This window comes from Euphorbia lathyris, chromosome 9 (assembly GCF_963576675.1).
Source record: "Euphorbia lathyris chromosome 9, ddEupLath1.1, whole genome shotgun sequence".
In the NCBI taxonomy this organism is placed as follows: domain Eukaryota; kingdom Viridiplantae; phylum Streptophyta; class Magnoliopsida; order Malpighiales; family Euphorbiaceae; genus Euphorbia; species Euphorbia lathyris.
The window spans coordinates 80,778,262-80,801,640 of record NC_088918.1 but is presented as its reverse complement, the minus strand read 5'-3'; the positions used below and the strand labels follow the sequence as shown (position 1 = coordinate 80,801,640).

The 23,379-nt window shown below is 37.9% G+C and overlaps 1 long non-coding RNA gene across 3 annotated transcripts in view; it reads right to left on the bottom strand.

The window, feature by feature from the left end:
• Nucleotides 1-11,668: 11,668 nt before the first annotated feature.
• Nucleotides 11,669-23,379, bottom strand: part of LOC136206337 (uncharacterized) — a 34,536-nt gene continuing 22,825 nt past the window's right edge. The window contains exon 5 of one of the 3 annotated variants that reach the window (XR_010676251.1): nt 11,669-11,945. This is a non-coding gene — a long non-coding RNA (uncharacterized lncRNA). Of the gene's footprint in view, nt 11,946-20,018; nt 21,215-23,379 lie in introns of those variants that run through there. The other 2 variants (XR_010676252.1, XR_010676253.1) reach the window with 2 other exon arrangements.

Genomic DNA, 23,379 nt, shown 5'->3' with positions numbered 1-23,379 from the left:
CTAGCTTCTTCGTGTATATCCTGAAATTCTCTAACATCTTTCTCATCTTTCTCCGACAGCCGTAGCATTCGTCTCACTTGATGCTAGTAATCATAACCCAACAATTTAAGAGGATTCAAATCTATCGATAAGATACTAAATCATAAATAAAAAAACGAACCAAAATAGTGCGGCGATATGCAGAAGTAATAGATTCAGCATGGACGCGAATGAGAAGCAACGGGATAAGATTGGACGGTTGAGAGAGAGAAATAACAAGAGATTCATAAGAATTCTTGTCACACCCGACCCTAAACGACCTCAATCGGCATCGGGCATGAAATAGAAAGATCATAATCAATACTTAAAAGTCTCCAATTTATCCAAATATCATTATATTACAATTGCAATACCAAAGTTCTAACCATAATTCTAACAATAAGCAACAACTTCGAAACCTCGCCTAATCGGTCGGTAACCTTCTCTCTATCATGTACTTTCTCACCTAAAAACATTAAAACATTTAAAAAGGTGAGACAAAAATCTCAGTAAGAAACTATCAGCCATAAAAACCAACTTTACTTAACATAGCTATATATATATATATACATTTATAATGGGATTTAATCAAAACCTTATAAAAATATACTCAAAACTTAAGTTCATAATATAGTCAAAGTAGTAAACCAAAAACATATAAAATATATGATATTGTATCCATCCTCGAATTCCACCCGTGTAGATCATAACAATATCGAGATATCTCATTTATATCTCGTTCCTTGCCTAACAGTTAGGACTACCAGCCGTGCACTCTGGCCATATCGCCATTAGATATGGTCTTACAAATACAACTCCTACCCCGGGCAATCCTAGATGGACAAAACCATTTAAATCTTTCGAAATATCACAACTCATAAAAATCATATATGGATTTCAATCCAAAATAATAACAACAATAACCGCAACAACTTTCTCAATCCAAAACCAATTCGTAAGAAATCATCAAATTCATTTTATTCAATATATATATACATTGAAACCAAAAACATATATGTATATATGAAAATCAACCAAATTAAGCCTTAAATCAACATCATCAAGTAAAATCTGAAATTCACATAGAAGCATAGTCAATAGCTTCATTTGAACCATAATTTCACAATCAAAAGCAAAATCGTGAAAAACCCCAATTTTACAAAATTCCTGTATAACCTTAAAATATCACTTTCTGAAAATTCTTTGATTATATATATATATCTGTATACATAAAACTCAAAATATAGTTGATAGTTACTTACCTTGGCTACTAATTAAAGACCACAAACCTGTTCAATTTGTCTTTAAACTCTGTCTAAGACATTTCCCTTCAAACACTGTCGAAACTCAAAAACTCTTCGGCTAGGACTTAGATCTATGCATAAGGATGCTATAGTTCCAATTTCGAGTGATTCGGACGGTCGAATCTCCGTAAATCGAAGAAACGGTGAAGAAACGGTCGAAGAACGATTTGATAAAAATGAAAGCAAATGAAACAGAAAAGTAATAAAAGAAGAATAAGGAAGATGCTCGAATGTCTGGGATTTATATTCCAAATTCGGAAAATATCTCTTTTGATCCTCCATCTTTATATAATCTTTTAAAAATTATCATAACTTTTAATTTACATATAAAACCCTCAAATTAACTCCAAACTTTTCCTATACTACCAAATTAACTTCACACACCCAATAATTATAATATATATTAATATAAATTCTAGAAATTTAGTCACGGACGTGACAATTCTGTTGAAGACGTATTGGACGTTGAAGAGTCTTTGTTTCGGGTAGCCATTGATTCGGTGCCATCATAAAAAAGCCATGGTTGCAGACGGCTTTTTCGAAATCAAAGTTCGGATATTCAGTAACATCCAAGTCTATTATAATAGAGTTATTCTCCATTGATTAAGAATATCTACATCGATCTATGTATACATGTCTACATAAAAATCACTCAATTTTACATTTTCTAATGTTATGGCCACTAAACTTCAATCAAAACCTCAAAATGATCGTTTGACGACCTCGGAATAAAAAATTCCAAGAATTTATGATATTATAAACAACTTTAATTCTTCAAAATTTTCGTTTTGAGATCATTTAGGTGGTGTTTGGTTAAGAGAGCAAATTTCACAAAAATGGTGATTTTTAAAAATAAAAAATGTCGTTTCGTGGTAAAAGTCATTCCAAACAACTTTAGTTTTTTAACATTTCTACTTTGAGGTCATTAACCGTCATTTTGAGGCGTTAGTTAAAGTGTACTAGTCATAATGTTAGAAAATGTAAAGTTGAGTGATCTTTATTTTACGTTTTAAAGTTTAGTGATCATTCCGTAAAAACGTGTAAAATTCAGCGGCCATGGATGCAATTTTGCCCTCCACTTTGGAGTATTTGGAGGGTTACGATTTCATTTGGACGAAATTACTAAACCAAAAATCAACTAAAGTCTTATTCCAATTTCTAACTGGTTTGGTTAGGTTACTAATCGAACCGACTATCGGTTAACTGAATCGAAGTTTCTTCTATTTTTATAACCGAACCGAGCCGGATAAGTTTAGTAACCGAATATTATTAAAAAAAAAAAATTCGGTTCGGTTACCGATCGAATAACCGAAAACTTATAAAATTTAATTTTTTGTTTCATTGGTTTTCAAATAATGCCCTTGTATAAAAGTTATAATTGAAGAAATTAAAGGCTAGTAAACCAAAATTTATATATATAAAGGTAAAAGTATATTTTTTAGGGGTTGAATTTTATATCTTATAAGTTATTTACATATATAAAAATAAAATTATATTTTTTTATATTTATATATTAAATTTGGCTCGATTATCGGTTATACAGATATTTTCTTCAATAACCGAACCAATAACTGATTACTAAATTAAGCCAAAATTAAAATTGAACCGAACCAGAATATTAAAATAACTGAACTAAACTAAAATTTTGGTTCGATTATCGCTTTGGTTTCTCATAGGGGCTCCATTTTGGGGTAAAATCCAACTTATACTGTACCCAACACTATCCGACTCTATAAAAAAAAGTATGAAACATGTATGACATCAATAAAATTACCCGTAATGGTATGAGACGAGTATAGAAATGCCCTATAAAGTACCTGTTATCCGATATCCGCCATATATTTACCTATTTATTTTTAGTTTATTTTAATTTCTTGATAATCGAAGTGATTTGGAATTTAGAATTTGAAATATTCGTAATTTGTAAATGAATTATTTATTCATGGTTTATTAAATTTATTTATTTTTTATTAAATTTGTAATATTTTTATTGGGTTACTACACATATATGCTCTTATATTTGTCTGTATTATCACATATTCCCTTAATTCAAATAACAACCAACCAGAAGCTAACACGTGTGTGATCTTGGAATTTTTCGACCCTTATGGTGAGGTTATGATACCTATGCACAGTATATTGTAGGTGGACTTCACATCGTACGGGATCACGAACTAGAATCCGAGCCACTTTACTAATGAAAATCAACTTTTCTTCAAGGGTGTAATCGATCGGTTGCAGGTTGTGGCCAATCATCTACAACCAATGGTTGATCGGCCACTTGCTTTTTTCAAAAAATATTGCCGTTTTGTGTAAAGGTTAAATCTGCCCCATTTACACGTCGGTAGCTGATCGGCTACAATGACTGGCAGTTACTTATTGTTGGTCTCGTGTAATTAGTTCCAAGGGGGGGTTAGGAACTAATGTAACTTTTTCGCTTAATTATGCTGACTTAATCAATTCTTTAAATTACTTTACTCAGTTTTGGTCAGCACGGCCGAGAGAGATATGTAAGACAGCTTTAGTCAGAGGCTGACTAGAACCGTTTTACTTGTGAGTTGGGAATTAACACTCAAGGTCAGTTTCCAACTCAGCACTCTTATTACTCAGTGTTAGCTTATACAATTTATATCCTGAGTAATTTAAGCAAGCAACACATACATATATATATTGAGAGAAGGAGTTAGAAATTACTCAGCAGACTTATCCTGGTTCAGCCTCACCGTCTACGTCCAGTCCCCAAAATCCTTCCGGGCTTTTTCAATCCAATACTGAGCTCTTTAAAGGTAGAGCACAAACCGTTTACAAGCAATTGAGTATGCAAGAGTACCGTCCTCTATTCGTCTACTCAACCCCTATTGAGCGCTATAACCAAACACTCAGATTTTTCTCTACCGCTGAGTACTAAAACCGAGTACTCAGCACCACTCTCTCAATCTTTACAAATGATACAAATTTGTTCTTACTAGATGAAGAACACCTTAGATGAATACAAATTCAATCTAGACTTTTACATAAAAATAGGAATTGGGTGTAAGTATTTGTTTTTTCTTGTTTGTATGTGCTTGTATGTATGCTTTTCTCTTTTGTATTTCAGCCAAGGATCCAAGTGAAGAACTTGTCCTTTTATAGTGAATTCTGAGGCTGCAATCATTTGAATTCGGATGTATCCGTTGAATTCAAACGGTCTGCTTGCGTCATTCACTGGTCAGCATACAGTTTTGCAGGCCAATCCTATCGTCTGAATTTCGCAGGCGTCAGGCTTGTCTTCTTCCGACAGGTTCGTCTTCTAGTGCCAGTTTCATCTTTTAGCCAAGGGCCAGATGACCCATGCGTCTCGAAACTGTCTCCTTGCGTAATTCCAAAGCTTCTGAATTGGCGCAGATCACTGTCGGATCTTGTCTTTTACTAAATGGATCATTGGCGCTGTCCTGATGAATACTCAGCTTGACTTTAATAGACGTTGCCTTCGATCTTTGTTTCTGGCAAGGCTGAGTCACGTTCTACTCAGCTTCTTCGGTCAGCTTCGTCTTCGAGCGTTTGTTCTGAAGAAGACTTTTCTTCTATGATGCTGAGCTGTGTTCTACTCAGCTTCTGTGGCTCATGCTGACTTCATTCTATCTTACTTTTTATTTCTGTTCTCGTTTATAATTACACTCAACATTGAACAACCACATTAGTACAATTAAATCAAAGCACTTAAATTTAATTGTCTTAATCATGGATTAACTTAAATAATTTTATCAAATCAAAATCATGTAGAAAGGTGTTTCAACACTTATAACAAATAATAAGTAAAGCATACACCGGAAGGGACACGTGAAGCGCAACAACACTCTGATATCATGCTAAATGATGTCACACACATTACATAATCACCATCCTCATTATGGTCTAAGACCAAATGTAGTAAGGATCCAAACCACGTCTAAGACGCCCCGTGACCCACTTCAGCAGCCCGATCGTGTCATATTCCACCATCCATAATGATTCCTATAGAGTTGACAACATTAAACCTAATCAAACACTATAAATAGACATGTATAGACACAATGTTTGGGACGTTAACTACTACCTCAAACTAGTTCATACTTTTCCATTTGGTCATAATCATAAACTGACTTAGGTATCGAAGCAGGTTTGCTGGACTTAGGCCCCTGTCTGACTTGCATACTGTTTTGTAGGATTATTACGACATCAGATCATCATCACAACTTGAACACGTAAGCCGAATCAGGTAATAAGTTATCACACTCAAAATCGAAACTAGAAAAAGAGGAAAATTAGGAAGAAAATAAATAAAATTGAATAGAACAAAAGTTAAAAATTAAACAGTATATTATTAAAATGCGAATACTAAACAGTGTTAGATAAAAATATAAAAGCTAATAAATTATTTACCTTAATTTAAAGTATCTCCATACAAAATCAGAAACTAAGTAAATTAATTGTCTCCTTTTACAAATTTACGGTTACTTCCATTGACGATACAATAGCTAGAGGAAGGTAGTTCACTTAATTTCCCAAATCTGCTCTCATAGTCCTTCAACAACTCGAACCTATAAGCAAATTTTTTAATTTATATTTTCAAAAATATTTTAAACTAATACATATGATTAAAAGATTATACATACCAATACGCCAAGCTCTGGAACGATTCATATTTACCATAAATTTCTTTAGTATATTTTTCTATATTCTTACTATTGCAGTCCTCCTTGCCATGTACCTTATTAATTGCAAAAAAAATACAATAAAATGTTACGAAATTATGTAATAATTTTCAATTTTATTGTTTAGAAGAGTAATTAGTAATTAATTACCTTTTTTACCAGGCGAACAGTTTCACTGTCGATTGGAACTTGATGATAGAATCCAAGACACATTAGTATATTTGAATTAGTGAACGGACCAATTCCTTTAAGTTTCATAATTTTCTTGCTTACTTCCTCGTGTGATATTTGCTTATCAATTTCATCAAGCTTTAACTTTCCATTCTCGATCTGCCTTACCAGATTAACTATAGTTCTGGCTCTATGACCGAGATTGCATTTTTTCTTCAGATATTCTTCATCAACCATACTCAATTCTCTTGGGGTAGGAAAATTTTGTGGTGATGATAATATTGAGTTCATTTCATAAAATTGACTATCGAAATTTGATACCTCGTGGTTTATTTGCTTAACATGTGATTTCTTCCTCTTTTTTCCTACTATTATCGAATTATCCATTCGATCTTCTAACATACTAGCTAGTAAAGGTTGATTCTCGCAGAGAGAAGCAGCCATTTTCAATGTCATGTTCCACCTATTCGTGCACAAAAAGAAACCAAATATGTATAAAAAATGTAATAGAAAAAAAGAAATCAAATATATAATGTAAAAGAAGATTATGTGAGATTTAATATACGTACGATCCACAGATGATGTGGTGTGTCAGATCAATAATTTATTGTCACGCAACATGTTAACTAATAAAACATGAACATTATGTAATTAGTTAATTATATATTTTTAGTTAGGGATAAAGTGCAAAAATATTCCTAATATTTATAGTTAGGAGCAATTTTACCATTAACGTTCAAAATGGTACAATTTTACCCTTAATGTTGGCGGCCAAGACTAATTTTACCCCTAACGTTGTCAAATTGGGTCAATTTTAGACATGTATAAAATAGAGATATTTTGTTCTTTATTCTGGATTAATTGCATATCCGTTGGTTATAAAAAAATATTTCATATTTGTTACGATTCAATTTAATATTTTTAAATTCTGTGAAATATTTGAATTTTTTTGTGAAGCTCACAAAATATAATAAATATATTTTTTTCACATGTAAGCATTTGTTTGTGATATGAAGTGTATATGACAAAAGATTCATGGCCGATTTTGATGGCTAACGCTAGGGGTAAAATTGCATCATTTTAGACGTTAGAGGTAAAATTGCACTCAGCAACAAAACTTAGGGATATTTTTGCACATTATATTAGTATTTATAAAGTATTAGGATAAGATCTAAATTTGTCCCTATCATTTTAGGAAATTGCAGATTTAGTCATAACGAATGAAATTGCACAATTTTAGCTCTACAATTTTCAAGCAAGATAAATTTTAACTGTTATTTGACACATTATTTAACTATCGGACCGGACATTCCAAACAACCTGTTAAGATCAATTTTTAAGTTTGCCATATACAAACTTTAAATCCTAAATCCTAAATCCTAAAATATAAATTTTAAATTCTAAAAAATAAACCCTACAAAAGAAATATAACGTGATCTGGCATATTGACGACGTATAATCATAAAGAGAACTTACGTGCAATTGCAAAGGAGAATCGACTTGACAAGATCTTCGAAGAGAGAAGGTGATCTAAATAGACGACCAAATCCTCTATCCTTAGCTTCTTCGTGTATATCATGAAATTCTCTAACATCTTTCTCATCTTTCTCCGACAGCCGTAGCATTCGTCTCACTTGATGCTAGTAATCATAACCCAGCAATTTAAGAGGATTCAAATCTGTCGATAAGATACTAAATCATAAATAAAAAAAACGAACCAGAATAGTGCGGCGATATGCAGAAGTAATAGATTGAGCATGGACGCGAATGAGAAGCAACGGGATGAGATTGGACGGTTGAGAGATGGAAATCACAAGAGATTCATAAGAATTCTGTTGAAGACGTATTGGACGTTGAAGAGTCTTTGTTTCGGGAAACCATTGATTCGGTGCCATCATAAAAAAGCCATGATTGCAGACGGCTTTTTCTAAATCAAAGTTCAGATATTCAGTAATATCCAACTCTATTATAATAGAATTCTTCGCCATTGTTTAATGTTTTTCGTATCTTTGATTAAGCAACCTATATATAGTTATTTAAGTTTTATCTTTTTGTTCTGATTATTTCATATTCGGATTAGGAAAAATTTCAAAAATTTCTGTTATTTATTATTATTATTATTTGAATGATTTTTGTGAAGTTTAATTAATGAAACTCCAACAGACGTTAAAAGATCTTATTAATAAGGAAAAGGATTCTAAACAACTTCTCAAGGAAGATTAGAATTAATTTGTTAGAAGATAATATCAGATTTAATTTTTAAAGTTATTTAAATTTAAATTATTTTTTTTAATTCTTTCAGTTTAAGGGCTCGTTTGTTTTACCTACTGTTTGCTTTTGCTGTTTGCTGTTACGGTTTGCTGTTTGCTGTTACGGTTTGCTGTTGCTATTTGTCGTTGCTGTTACGGTTTGTTGTTTGCTATTGGAAAAAGCTGTTTTTCCAAAAAGCAGAGATTCTCTACTATTTTTGTAAAAGGCTGCTTTTCAGGTGTAAAAGGTAAACATGAGATCACTAACCAAACACATAATGCTGCTTTTCAGATGTAAAAGGCAAACAGGAGAACACTAACCAAACACTAAAAAACTCTCCCTTTTGAAGTGAAAAGGCAGGAGGAGCATGAAAAAGAGCAACCAAACACCCCCTAAGTGATTAAATATGTTCTAAATAGTAGGGACGGTAACGGGTATGGAATCAAAACCATTACCTATGACGGGTATGAGAATACTCTCTAGGGTACCCGGTACCCGTCATAAATCTTTTATATATTAAAAAATATTACTGTTTTTTAGATGTAAGACATGAGATTCAAACCCAACCTTTTGTTCCTTAACCATTGAGTAATACATTAAGCTACTTTATTTTTATTGATTAAGATTCAATTTGTTCAATTTTTAGATGAATGATTTATTAAATTTGTAATATTTTTTGTTTTATGTATTGATTATTAACGGGTAAGAGTACCGTGAATTAAATGGGATGAGTATGAAATGCAAAAAATATAGCGTTCGGGTAATTAAAAAAAAAAACGGGTAAGGGTTTGAGATTAGCACTATCCATGACACTATAAAAAAAATGCCCTATGCCAACGCATTTTTAAATGCACTTTTAAAAAGTGTCACTAAAAAATATCTATTTATTTACTTCAAACTAAATGGATTAACTAAGTAATTACAAAGCCCATTAAAATTATGCTACTCATTTGTTAGCTCATCACAACTCAAAGTCCTTGAAATGCCTCGTTACTATTACCAAATATCAAAAGGCAATATGATTTCGGTCTGTTAGGCAGCTTTCTCAGCCTAAGATATCAAAAGGTACCCGCGGGTAGGGTTTCACTTGGACGAAGTAAAATAAGGTGTAAAAATAACTCTAATATTGATAATTAAGAGTAATGGGATAAGTTGTAAAAATACTCTAGCACGAGAAATTTTATCCTTAACGTCTAAAATTGTGTCATTTTACCTCAAATGTTGGCAGCTAAGAACAATTTTATCCTTAACGTCTAAAATTGTACCATTTTACCTCAAATGTTGGCAGCTTAGAGCAATTTTATCTATAATATTGACAAGTTGGGTCAATTTCAAACATTATTATAAAACATCAGTGTTTTATAATGATATCTGAAATTGATCCAACTTATCAATTTTAAAGGTAAAATTGCATTCGACTAAAATTGCACAATTTTAAATATTAAGGATAAAATTGCTTTTGACTGTCTATGTTATAAGTATTTTTTACAGTTTATCCCTAACGAAATTATTAAATCAAAAACTATTTAAAGTCTTATTTCAATAAGGACATTTTGGTAAAAAAGAAGTAACAAAAAAATATTGTAATCAACATTTTCAAATTTTTAGTAATATAAGGTTAAAATTGATCTTGTTTAAAAACATGAAGGTAAATTTGAATCATTTCGTACATTAAGATCAAATATACGCTTCACCAAAAAAAATATTAGGATCAAATTGATCCTTATCCCATTTAACCAAATGTTGAAATTCAAATTTATTGAAATTCAAATTTATTGAAATTCAAATTTATAAAAAATACAGTATTCTTTTTTCAATAAATATTTTTTTATTGTATAAAAATTCGTAATTTTAAACATTTAAATTAAAATTTTATATATTTTAGTATTCGGTCAGTAACCGAAACGAACTGAATCGAAATTTTTCGGTTTAACAATATTCGGTTATCAATTCTATTTAGTTAACAGACAGTTCAATTCGATTAGTAACCAAATCAATATTTCAGTATTCGGTCAGTAACCAAAACGAACTGAATCGAAATTTTTCGGTTTAACAATATTTAATTATCAATTCTATTTAGTTAACAGACAGTTCAATTCGATTAGTAACCGAACCAACCCAATGTTCACCGCTAATTTCTATACTGTATAATTTACACATTTACAAATTCAACATATCAACATAATTCAGTAGATATGTCACATAAATAAAATATTTTTAAGATTCTACTGGAATTTGAATTATAAAAATATTCTACTGACCCCTATACTTGCTTACTTGATTAAAGTGACCAACTGACTTTCTGAAAAGTACCTATTAGCTTCCTAAACTTCCATAAAGTGATCTATTAGCCGGCTGAATTTGCTTAAAGTGTACACATTTCAACTTTTCTAAAAATCTCTCGTTACTCTGTCACATTTAGGGATGTAAACGAGGTGGGACAGGACAAGAAATTCATTTTCCATCCCCGCCCCAACTAGTCGGTGAGAGATTCCACATCCCCGCGAGCTAAATGGGTAAAAACTTATCCCCATCCCGTCCCGCGGGAATCCCCATTCCCCGTCTACAGGTAGCCAATACTGCCAAATATTAACAATCATTTTCAAATTTTTCAAATCACAACTAAAATTGATAGCAACCAATCACCTAATTAAAATGTACTTGAATCATCTAAAAAACTCAATTATCACGGGAATAATCGAGGATCCCCTTCAGGGATTAACAGGGCGGGGATACCTTTCCTCATCCCCATCATCGGCGTCAAAATTATTCCCATTCCCGTCCCATGAGGATCCTTGTCAAGGATTCTCCGTCCCCGCTGGAACGAGTCACCAATGGGGATGGGGAATCCCCACCACATTTACATCCCTAGTCACGTGGATTTTAGAGGGTTAACCATTCATTTAAACAGGTATAGAGGTCAATAGAACAATATTCAGTTACTAATTCTATTCAGTTCGGTTCGGTTCCATTTCTAAAATAGAGTATATATGGATAACAGTTCAGGTAGTCTAATCAGCACCGATGTTCACTCCTAATTTCTATACTATACAATTACAAATTGACCCATTTACAAATTCAACATATCAACATAATAATTAGTCCTAAACCAGAAGAAAATATTCCCTTCCAATAAAAAATTATGAAACATGCTCACTTGAAATTAAAAAAAAAAATCTATACAAAAATATATGCATAAAAAACTAAAATATTTATTGCACTTTATTATTAAGGAATATTAGAACTCTAATTAAAGTAGGAGAGAAATTAATGGCAAACGAACCAATAAGATTTAAATTAAACAATACAACAACAAAGCGTTAGTCCCGAAATGATTCGGGATCGGCTAACATGAACCATCATATAAAACCGTGAAATCAAGTCGTGTCAGCGACACAAATTCTCTCCATTTAAATTAAACAATAAGAAATAAAATTATCATAATCATTTAACAAATCAAAACATAATAGAACGCGACTTTCCAATTTCCATACGGCATACTCCCATCCCTTCCATCAACGTCCTTGTTCTTCCATGTCGAGGTGCATCAAATGATCAGAAACAATTTTTTATTCATCATGGTTAATCCAAAAACATCACAGAATACATATTCTCAAACTCTCCATGACACTAACTACTAAATTATATTGCACGGAAACGGGAAAGGGATATAGAAAAACGTTATTTCTAAGAAAAATTAGCTAGGAAACGGTAATGGAAACGGAAAAGAAACGGAAACGCAGAAACACTAATAATGAAGAGTTTCCGCGCAACATAAATACTAAGCAACTCAGCACTAGAATTTCTTAGGTTATAAAGGAAGTAAGAAAATATGATAATGAAGTACCTTCCACATTTTCGGTGTCATAGTTTCTATCAATTAAGGGTCTGTACCATTCAAAATGTATAGGCAATACAGGAAGTCAACATACAAAAATGTAATCAACATACAACAGCATAAGAACACAACATAATTCAATTCAATTCGATTAGTAACTGAACCAACCCGATGCTCACCGCTGATTTCTATACTGTACAATTTACAAATTCGGGCATTTACAAATTCAATATTTCGACATAATTAGTCCTAAGCCAAAAAAAAAATTTCATAGATTCAGTAGATATGTCATGTAAATAGAATATCCTTTGAAATTCATATATCTTTCAAGATTCTACGGACTCCTATATTTGTTTAAAGTGGCCAATTGACTCTCTGAACGGAAGCGATCTATTAGCCGGCTAAACTTGCTTAAAATGTATACATTTCAACTTTTCCAAAAATCTCTCATTACTCTGTCACGTGTAGGGATGTAAACTAGGCAGGGCGGGACAGGGAATGCATTTCCCATTCTCGTTCCCGTTCCCCACCCCCGTCCACATTCCCGCGAGCTAAATGGAGAAAAACTTATTCCCATCCCCGTCCTGCAGGATCCCCATTCCCCGTTTATAGGTAGCTAATAATACCAACAAAACACTAAAAACTGATAGCAACCAATCACTTAATTAAAATGCATTTAAATCATCCAAAAAAATCAAATATAACGGGGAATAATCGAGGATCCCCTTCAAGGATTAACGGGGCGGGGATACCTTTCCTCATCCCCGTCACGAGGGACAAAATTATCTCCATCCCCGTCCCATGGGGATCCTTGTCAATGATATACAATTTCTGTGTTGTTTTTACAATGAAGCCTACCCTCTATTTATACTAAAATATGCTGGTGATGTGGTAGAACCTCCACCAAGTCTGAAGTCTTCTCTAAGCCCATAAGTCAACTCTGAAGTCTTCCAAGTCTTCTCCAAGGCCAATGACTGTGTTCTACAATCTTTGGGAGTGTTTAGATTAAGTGGGAAGCTTCTAGGAAGATTATTGGCTGAGTTGGCCACTGGCGGGCCCGCTGTCCCTGCTGGCCAAATCCTGCGGGCCTGCACACTTGGCATCTTGCCAATTCTCACAATCAGCTGAATATCTTCCGTATCAAAAGAGGTTCATAGGCTCATACAGTCCCCTTGAGTGTCCCTAAACCATTTGTTCGTCAGTTGGATGGTCTAGGCGAGATTGGTGGCCTAGGGGAGAATGGAACATACCAATGTCTATTGCCAGCAGCCACCAAGTCGGTACAAGACACACTATAGGGTGGAGGCACTCTCTGTCCAGAGTGCCATGTCGCGTTGCCTGCTTGCTACGGGCCTGTTGCCTTGCTGAAGTTGCTTAGTGTTGGAGTGACTTGGCCCGGACGTCACATTCTCCCCCACTCCAACGAGCAACGACCTTGTTGCTTCCTGGTGGTAATTGTCCAAAATGCCCCTACTGTCCCATAAGCTGAGTTCGTGCTCCCAGCTCGCCTCACTATCCGGAAGTCCCTTCCACTTGATGAAATACTCGGTATAACTAGGATGGCTGCCCCTAGCACTAATTTTCCGATGACACAATATTTCAACTACCTCGTGCTCATGCTGAGTCGTGATGGTTGTTGGCTGCCTGCTCGGAACTTCCTGATCTTGGTAATAAGGCTTTAGATAGCTCACATGGAACACTGGGTGGACTTCCAAGTGAGGTGGCAATTGGATTCTGTAGGCTAGCTCGCCTACCCATCTTTCCATCGGAAAAGGCCCCTCGTAGCGCCGCACTAATCCATTGTGCAGGCTTGGCAATTCTTCGGCTTTGATGGGGAAGTAGCTTCACCATCACCATCTGTCCTTCCTCAAATTCCAGATGTCGTTTCTTCGCATCTGCCCATTTATTCATCTTCTTCATTGCTTTGGCTAAAGAAGATCGAGCCAGCTCTCGGCTCTCTTGCCAACTCTTGGCAAACTGGAATGCTGCTGGATTCGGACTTTTGACCCCAATCCCGATGTCTTGAGGCGTAGTCGGCTGCTGCCCTGTTACAATCTCAAACGGGCTGGCCCCTGTTGATTCAGTCTTCTCCAAATTATACAAAAATTGGGCATTCACCCGTTCTGTCTGGCCATCTGTCTGCGGATGAAAACTCATTGAGAAGTTCAACTCGGATCCCAACAACTTGAATAGTTTGGTCCAAAAACGACATGTGAATCTGGTGTCTCGGTCGGTCACTCACAATCGTCCTCGGAATGCCCCAGTACTTCACTACGTACTTGAAGAACAACCTGGCAGCGTCTTCAGCGTTGAACTTCGTCGGCACAATGATGAAAACCCCGTACTTGCTGAACCTGTCCACCAATACCATGATGTTACTAAATGCCTCTGATTTCGGCAAGCAAGTAATAAAATCCATTGAGATGCTCTCCCACGGCCTCTCCGAAATTGGCAATGGTTGCAACAGCCCATCGGGCTTGTTCTGTTCAATTTTGTCCTGTTGGCAAACAAGTAAAAGTTTTCACTTACAGTTCAATGTCTTCCCGCATTTGCGGCCAGTAGAATGTGCGATCGATGAGAGATGCAGTTCGATGTACTCCTGGATGTCTTGCCCATTGGGAGTCGTGACAATTGTTGGTCCCTTGTAAGGTTGCAAATATAGTTCCAAGGGGGGGTTAGGAACTATTTTACCTTTTTTAAAATAATTTGGGCAGATTTCTTTTCTTTAAGAAAAGTTTATAAAACAGCGGCACTTAACACTCAGCAAGACACTGGCTTAGTCAACTAGTGACTAGGACAGCTTCGTTGCTTAGGTCAGGAAATAGCACTTAGAGTCTATTCCTGAACCTGCTCGTTGGTAGCGCACAACTCAGCTTGACCTCTTTTACTTGGTCAGTTTTAGTTTGTTTTAAGCAAGCAATATAAATAAGGAGTTAAGGTTTAAGAAAACTTCACTCAGCAGATTTATCCAGGTTCGGCTTCTTCTAAGCCTACGTCCTGTCCCCGGAACACTTCCGAGATTTCAAATCCTCTACTGAGCTCTTTAAAGGTAGAGTCTCAAACCTTTTACAATATCAGCAATTGAGTATGACAAAAGTACCTTCCTCTATACTTCTACTCAATCTTAATCTCTCCGCTGAGTACTTAAAACCGAGTACTCAGCCTCTCCTTTCTACTTCTAGAAATGATAAAGATTTTGTCCTAAACAACAATTGCTAGAACACCTTAGATGATTGAAAAACAATCACTCTAGACTTTTACACAAATGAATAGACTTTGTAGTGTAAGAATTTTGCTTTGCTTTTGATGGAGAACTTTTATATACGTTTGGTCAGCGTAACGGCTTTTGCTCGAAGTTCTCTGTGGAATGTGGATTCTGAATGGACTATTTATAGAGAGCTGTGAGAGCTTCTGGTTATTTCGAATTTCGAAATAACCGTTGGAGGGAAACGGCTACAAGTCGCTTTCACTGAGTCTGCCAGCAGTTCTCTTTAGCCAATCAGATTCCAGCGTCTTCTGTTCTTCGGTCAGTGTGTCAGTATGTTCCACCATTTTGGGTAACGTCAACCAGGCAGCTTGTTGTGTCTTCTGATCTTTACTAAATGGGGAAATACTTTGTCTGGAAGCTGTCTTATAGTCAGCAGCTGTCTTGCACGTTTTGTCGAGACAGCTCAGCAGCTTCATACCAAAGTTGTCTACGTGGATCTTCTCGATCCTTCTTTACTCAGCATGCGTTTCATCACTTCAACGGCGACGTTTTGGAGATACGCGGGCTGAGTGGTCTTTGGCTTGTTTGACTTGGGCCTTGATTTCCATATAGGGCTTGAGCCTTATGATCTTTATGTCTTATGATAAATTATAAACTCAACATTGAACAAACACATTAGTAACACTAAATCAAAGCATTTAAACTTAGTGTGTTGTAGAATATTTACTTTCACTTAATTAATTTTGTCAAATCAAAATCTTGTGGAAAGGTGTTTCAACAAACTCCCCCATTTTGATGTTGGCAAAACTAATGATGACACAGGGGCAACGAACAACTTCTTAGAGGTGAAGGAAGAAGAGCGCCTAGGTGTGCAGTACACTCGCGAGAAAGGATGGTAAAGGCCATCAATTCAGGGCCAAAAGCAATTTTTGGCATAGCAAGAGGGGTCATTGTAAAGATCGGTACGTGGACAGACCGACTGGACTTCTATGTGGTTCCCATGGACGATTATAAGGTTGTCCTTGGAATAGAATTCTTCGACAAAGCCCAAGCAGCAACATTCCCGTCTGCTGATGCGATGTGTATCCTAGAGAGAGGTAACGCATGCATGGTGCCATTGGCACGAGAAAATATTTCAAACACAAAAAAGTTGTCTGCGATGCAGGTAACTAAGGGGCTGAAGAAAGATGAGCCAACTTTCCTTGTGGGGATCAAGGAAGAGACAGAGGGGCTCCCAGAACAGGAGATTCCCGCAGTGATAACTGATGTTCTTGATGAATTCAGCGACATCATGCCACCAAAGCTTCTGAAGCAGCTGCCACCGAAGAGAACGCTGGATCACAAGATTGAACTGGTGCCGGGGAGCGCACCAATTGCGGCAGTACCATACAGAATACACCGCTAGAGCTTGCAGAGTTGCGGAAGCAGTTGGATGAGATGCTGGGGGCTGGGCAGATTCAGCCATCGAAATCACCTTATGGAGCACCAGTGCTGTTTCAGAAGAAGCACGATGGGTCATTGAGGATGTGCATTGACTATAGGGCTCTCAATAAGGTGACTGTAAAGAACAAGTACCCTATTCCCTTGATAGCGGATTTGTTCGACCAACTTGGTGATGCGTGGTGGTTCACCAAACTAGATTTAAGATCAGGCTACTACCAGGTACGGGTAGCCGAAGAGGACGTGCCGAAGACAGCATATGTCACGAGGTACGGTTCGTATGAATTTCTGGTTATGTCGTTTGGCCTAACAAATGTCCCTGCCACTTTTTGCACACTGATCAACCAGGTACTACGGCCATTCCTGGACAAGTTCGTGGTCGTCTATCTCGACGACATTGTGATTTACAACTGTTCCTTGGAGAAACACATCGAACACTTGAGGCAAGTTTTCAGGGTGCTCGGGGAGCACCAGCTGTATGTCAAGAAGGAGAAGTGTGCATTTGCCCAGCCAGAAGTACCATTCTTAGGGCACATTGTTGGAGGAGGCAAGCTTCGAATGGATCATGCGAAGGTTCAGGCGATCCTTGAGTGGCAGCCACCAAAGAATGTGACGGAGGTCCGGTCTTTTCTGGGCCTAGCCAATTACCACCGGAGATTCATAAGGGGGTACTCAGCCGTAGCCGCCCCACTGACCGACTTGCTGAAGAAGGACAGATTGTGGAACTGGAGTGAAAAATGCCAACCAGCTTTCGAGAAACTTAAGCAGGCCATGACGGAAGAGCATGTCCTGGCACTGCCCGATCACAGGAAGTCGTACGAGGTGCACACAGACGCTTCTGATTTTGCCATTGGGGGAGTCATTATGCAAGACAGCCACCCAATTGCCTTTGAGAGCAGAAAGTTGAATGAGGCAGAACGGAGATACATAGTTCACGAGAAGGAAATGACAGCAGTGGTCCATTGTTTGCGCGTTTGGAGGCACTACTTATTGGGCTCCATGGTCGTGCTTAAAACGGACAATATGGCAACGAGCTACTTCCTAAATCAAAAGAAGCTCACTCCGAAACAGGTCAGATGGCAGGCATTTCTGGCCGAATTCAATTTCACTTTGGAGCATAAGCCAGGGAAGGCCAATCTCGTGGCCGATGCTTTAAGCAGAAAGGGAGAGCTAGCAATGCTCACCCAGCCAGAGTTTCTGTGGATGTCGACAGTCCGAGAAGGCCTAGAACAGGATCCACATGCCAAAAGTTTGATAGAATTGGCCGAGAATGGTAAGACTCGCAGGTTCTGGGTGGAAGACAGGCTACTTCTCACCAAAGGTAACAGAGTCTATATTCCAAGATGGCAGGGACTGAGGAAGACCGTGATCAGAGAGTGTCACGACTCCCAATGGGCGGGACATCCAGGAGTACACTTAACTGCAGCTCTCATTGAGCGCACATTCTACTGGCCGCAGATGCGGGAAGACACTGAACTGTATGGGAAAACTTGTCTTGTTTTCCAACAGGACAAAACTGAACAAAACAAGCTCGCTGGGCTGTTGCAACCATTGCCAATTCCGGAGAGGCCGTGGGAGAGCATCTCAATGGATTTTATTACTTGCCTGCCGAAATCAGAGGCATTTAGTAACATCATGGTAGTGGTGGACAAGTTCAGCAAGTACGAGGTTTTCATCCCTGTGCCGACGAAGTTCAACGCTGAAGACGCAGCCAGGTTGTTCTTCAAGTACGTAGTGAAGTACTGGGGCATTCCAAGGACGATTGTGAGTGACCGAGACATCAGATTCACATGTCGTTTTTGGACCGAACTATTCAAGTTGTTGGGATCCGAGTTGAACTTATCAACGAGTTTTCATCCGCAGACAGATGGCCTGACAGAATGGGTGAATGTATTGTTGGAGTTATACTTGCAGCACTATGTGAGTGCCAATCAGAAAAATTGGGCGAAATTGCTTGACATTGCCCAGTTTTCGTATAATTTGCAGAGGACTGAATCAACAGGGGCCAAGCCGTTTGAGATTGTAACAGGGCAGTAGCCGACTACGCCTCAAGACATCGAGGTTGGGGTCAAAAGTCCGAATCCATCTGCATTCAAGTTTGCCAAGAGTTGGCAAGAGAGCCGGGAGCTGGCTCGATCTTCTTTAGCCAAAGCAGCGAAGAAGATGAAGAAATGGGCAGATGCTAAGAGACGGCATCTGGAATTTGAGGAAGGACATATGGTGATGGTAAACCTACTTTCCTATCAAAGCCGAAGAATTCCCAAGCTGCACAAGGGGTTAGTGCGGCGCTACGAGGGACCGTTTCCAGTGGAAAGACAGGTAGGCAAGCTAGCCTACATAATCCAGTTGCCACCTTATTTGGAACTCCATCCAGTGTTCCACGTGAGCTACTTAAAGCCTTACTACAAATATCAGGAAGATCCAAGCAAGAATGAGTCGCACAGGCAGCCGACGGCCATCACGACTCAGCATGAACACGGGGTAGCTGAAATATTAAGGCATCGAAAAATCAGTGTTAGGGGCAGTTATCCTAGTTATACCGAGTATTTCATCAAGTGGAAGGGACTTCCAGATAGTGAGGCGAGCTGGGAGCACGAACTCAGCTTATGGGACAGTAGGGGCATTTTGGACAATTACCACCGGAAAGCAACGGGAACGTTGCTCGTTGGAGTGGGGGAGAATGTGACGTCTAGGACAAGTCACTCCAACACTAGGCAACATCCGCAAGGCAACAGGCCCGTAGCAGGTAGGCAACACGACATGACACTCTTGACAGAGAGTGCCTCCCCCCTATAGTGTGTCTTATACCGACTTGGTGGCTGCTGGCAACAGACGTTCATATGTTCTGCACCCCTACGCCACCAAGCTCGCGCTAGACCATCAAACTAACGAACAAATGGTTTAGGGACACTCTAGGGGACTGTATGAGCCTATGAACCTTTTTTTGACACGGAAGATATTCAACTGATTGTGAGAATTGGCAAGATGCCAAGTGTGCGGGCCCGCAAGATTCGGACAGCGGGCCCGCCAGTGGCCAACTCAGCCAAGAAGCTTCCTAGAAGCTGCCCACTTAATCTAAAGACTCCCAAAGATTGTAGAACACAGTCATTGACCCTAGAGAAGACTTGGAAGATAAGGAGAAGACTTGGGGGACAAGGGGGAGACTTGACTTATGGGCTCATCTTTCTTCAGCCCCTTAGTTACCTGCATCGCAGACAAGTGTTTTGTGTTTGAAATATTTTCTCGTGCCAATGGCACCATGCATGTGTTACCTCTCTCTAGGATACACTTCGCATCAGCAGACGGGAATGTTGCTGCTTGGGCTTTGTCGAAGAATTCTATTCCAAAGACAACCTTATAATCGTCCATGGGAACCACAGAGAAGTCCAGTCGGCCTGTCCACGTATCGATCTTTACAACGACGGGTAAATTACATACGTGGTGTACAACCTTTATCTATTTTCACACTTTGGTGTACAACCTTCAATTTTGCACACTAAAATATACAACCTTTTGGTGACCTCCCACTAAAGTGTACAGCATGTAATTGTGACCGATCAACCTGCAGTCAACACGCCACCTCAGCAATTTAACTTTTCTAAAAATAAAAAATTAACCCAATAAATATAACATTACTTTTATACCCTTTATAAAATCATCTTCTTCGACCTCCATCCTTATTTTCTTTCTACTCCATTTTTAAAAATTATTTCTCTCTTCAACCTTTATACTTGTTTTCTTTGTACTCCATTTTCAAAAATTATTTCTCTCTCTAACTCTCATCTCTCTCTTATTTTCTCTCTCATCACTCTCATCACTTCTCTCTCTAACTCTTCCATCTCTCTCTAATCTTATAAGCTAGTTAGGAAATTAATCAGACATCATCTTCTTATTTTCCTCTTTCTATTTTTGTATCTCTGTTTTCTCTTTTCTTTCCCTTTCCTTTCCCTCCTTCTCTCTTTCCATCGCTCGAAATCGAGAGCTCAGCCAGTAACAGAGATGGACGGAATCACGTCGCAGCTGAAGGGAGGAATTTCTCGCCAATTCTCCACAGGTTCCAATAACAAAATTGTTTACTCACTGCAATTGCATCAATCACCTTCTTCGCTTCCCATGATGATATCAATCCCTCCAATCACTTATGTTTTGCTTTGTAAAAATGGAAACGAAAAATAATGCAGATGTAGTACTGAGTCCAAATTGGAGAATAAGTAGTAAAGAAGTTTACTTTGGTAATTAATTTCTTCATCTATTTGCTTCAAGGTAATGCTCATACATGAAATGATACTTCGCAGGAATATAATCCTTGAATCTGTTATCAATGGAAACAGGAGAGTAAGATCCTGATAAGAACCCGTAATTACAATTAGCAATATTGTTTCAGTTTCCTACTTTGCTAAAAGGTCAGTGGAAAGAGAAAGAAATAGAGAGATCAGAAGCCAATAAAAAACGGTACTCAAACTTGAGGAATTGATGTTAATAGTATTGATTTGGATGGAAGGACTGCGTTGCATATTACAACTTGTGAAGGATACGTTGACGTGGTCAAATTATTGTTGAGTAAAAGAGCTAATATGGATGTCTGTTTAATTTCCTAACTAGCTTATAAGATATTCTAGAGAGAGAAAGGGAGAATTAGAGAGAGAAGTGATGAAAGACAAAATAAGAGAGAGATGAGAGTTAGAGAGAGAATGAGAGAGATGAGAGTTAGAGAGAAATAATTTTTGAAAATGGAGTATAAAGAAAACAAGTATGAAGTTTGAAGAGAGAGAAATAATTTTTGAAAATGGAGTAGAAAGAAAATAAGGATGAAGGTTGAAGAAGATGATTTTATAAAGGATATAAAAGTAATATTATATTTATTGGGTTAATTTTTTATTTTTAGAAAAGTTAAATTGCTGAGGTGGCGCGTTGACTTCGGGTTGACCGGTCACAATTACCTGCGGTATACTTTAGTGGGAGGTCACCAAAAGATTATACATTTTAGTGTGCAAAATTGAAGGTTGTACACCAAAGTGTGAAAATAGGTAAAGGTTGTACACCACGTATGTAATTTACCCTTACAACGACCCCTCTTGCTACGCCAAAAATCGCTTTTGGCCCTGAATTGACGGTCTAGAGCCATCCTTTCTCGCGAGTGTACTGCACACCCAGGCGCTCTGCTTCCTTCACCTCTAGGAAGTTGTTTGTTGCCCCCGTGTCAATAAGAGCTCTGTTTATACTGCCCCCAATTCCGACCTCCACGAACAGGCATCCCGACCGTACTACTTTGGCTACTTCGACTTTTGCTTGAATGGTACCCAGGATCTGTATCGACCCCATGTGGGTTTCTGGCTCGTCCTCTGTCCGTCTCTGCTCATCGCAATTGTCCATGGCAGCTATCTTCTTGGTCAGGCAGTCCCTGGCTTTGTGAGGACCTTGACAAAAAAAAATATTCAATTGGGGTCCGGGAACGTACTTACCCTCTTTACCTATGTACTGCTTAGAGGAGTAATTGTCGTCTTTCCCTTGCGACTGTCCGTTCCCATTTGTCTTGGAAGAGTATGACGTCTGTCTGTCTCCCCCACTCTTTCCCTTGCTTCTATCGCCCTTAGACTTGTCCTTCTCTGGTCGGTTTCCGTCTCGCTGGTGATGCGGGGCATCTTTCCCTAGGATCGGGTCCGTACGAGGGAAGTCGGAGGAAGAACCAAGCACGAGCAACAAGCGAGTAAAGAGGCCCAAAACAGTGCCACACAACACACCAGCAACTCGAGCACGCTCCGCGTGGGTTAAAGCATGCTCCGCGTGAAGGAAAGTTTGATCTGGAGAAAGTTCAGCAGCCAATCTACGCTCCGCGTAGATTTGGGCATGCCCCGTGTAGACTTGGGCACGTCCCGCGTAAAGTGAGTACTGATCCAGAGAGGAGCTCAACAGCCAAGGCACGCCCCGCGTGCCTTCAGCTTAAGGAACTTGCTCTTTACTCCAGCTTCCTCCTTAATTACAATCCTGCCACTCCTTATTTACAACCCATGTCACTCCCTAATTACCATCCATGCCACCCCTTTACCATTAACCCAATTTACCCTTTAGCTTTGTATTTTAAGTAGTTATGTAATTTACCCTTTATGTAATTTGGCAATTAGGTTTTTGAGATGATATAAATTCATCTCTTTCTCTTTGTAATGTTTAACTTTTTATCAATCAAATATAATTCTTCTTCAAGAAGCTTTGTTAAGGTTCTACCTTCAACAATGGGGATTTTATTATTCCTATGGATTTAGTCCATGAAATTGGGATTCACTCCTTCTAGTTTAGCTAGATAAGAACATCTTTGTTAGTTTACGATTAAAACTAACACGTCACGAATTCAGATAAAACCGATCTGTATCAGTTGGTATCAGAGCCGATCGTTTTCCTTGAACGGAGACTTCTTTCGACTATGGTTCAACCAAGTTCATCTCATGGATCCGAAGAAACCGCCATCAAGAGGGGAGAGAG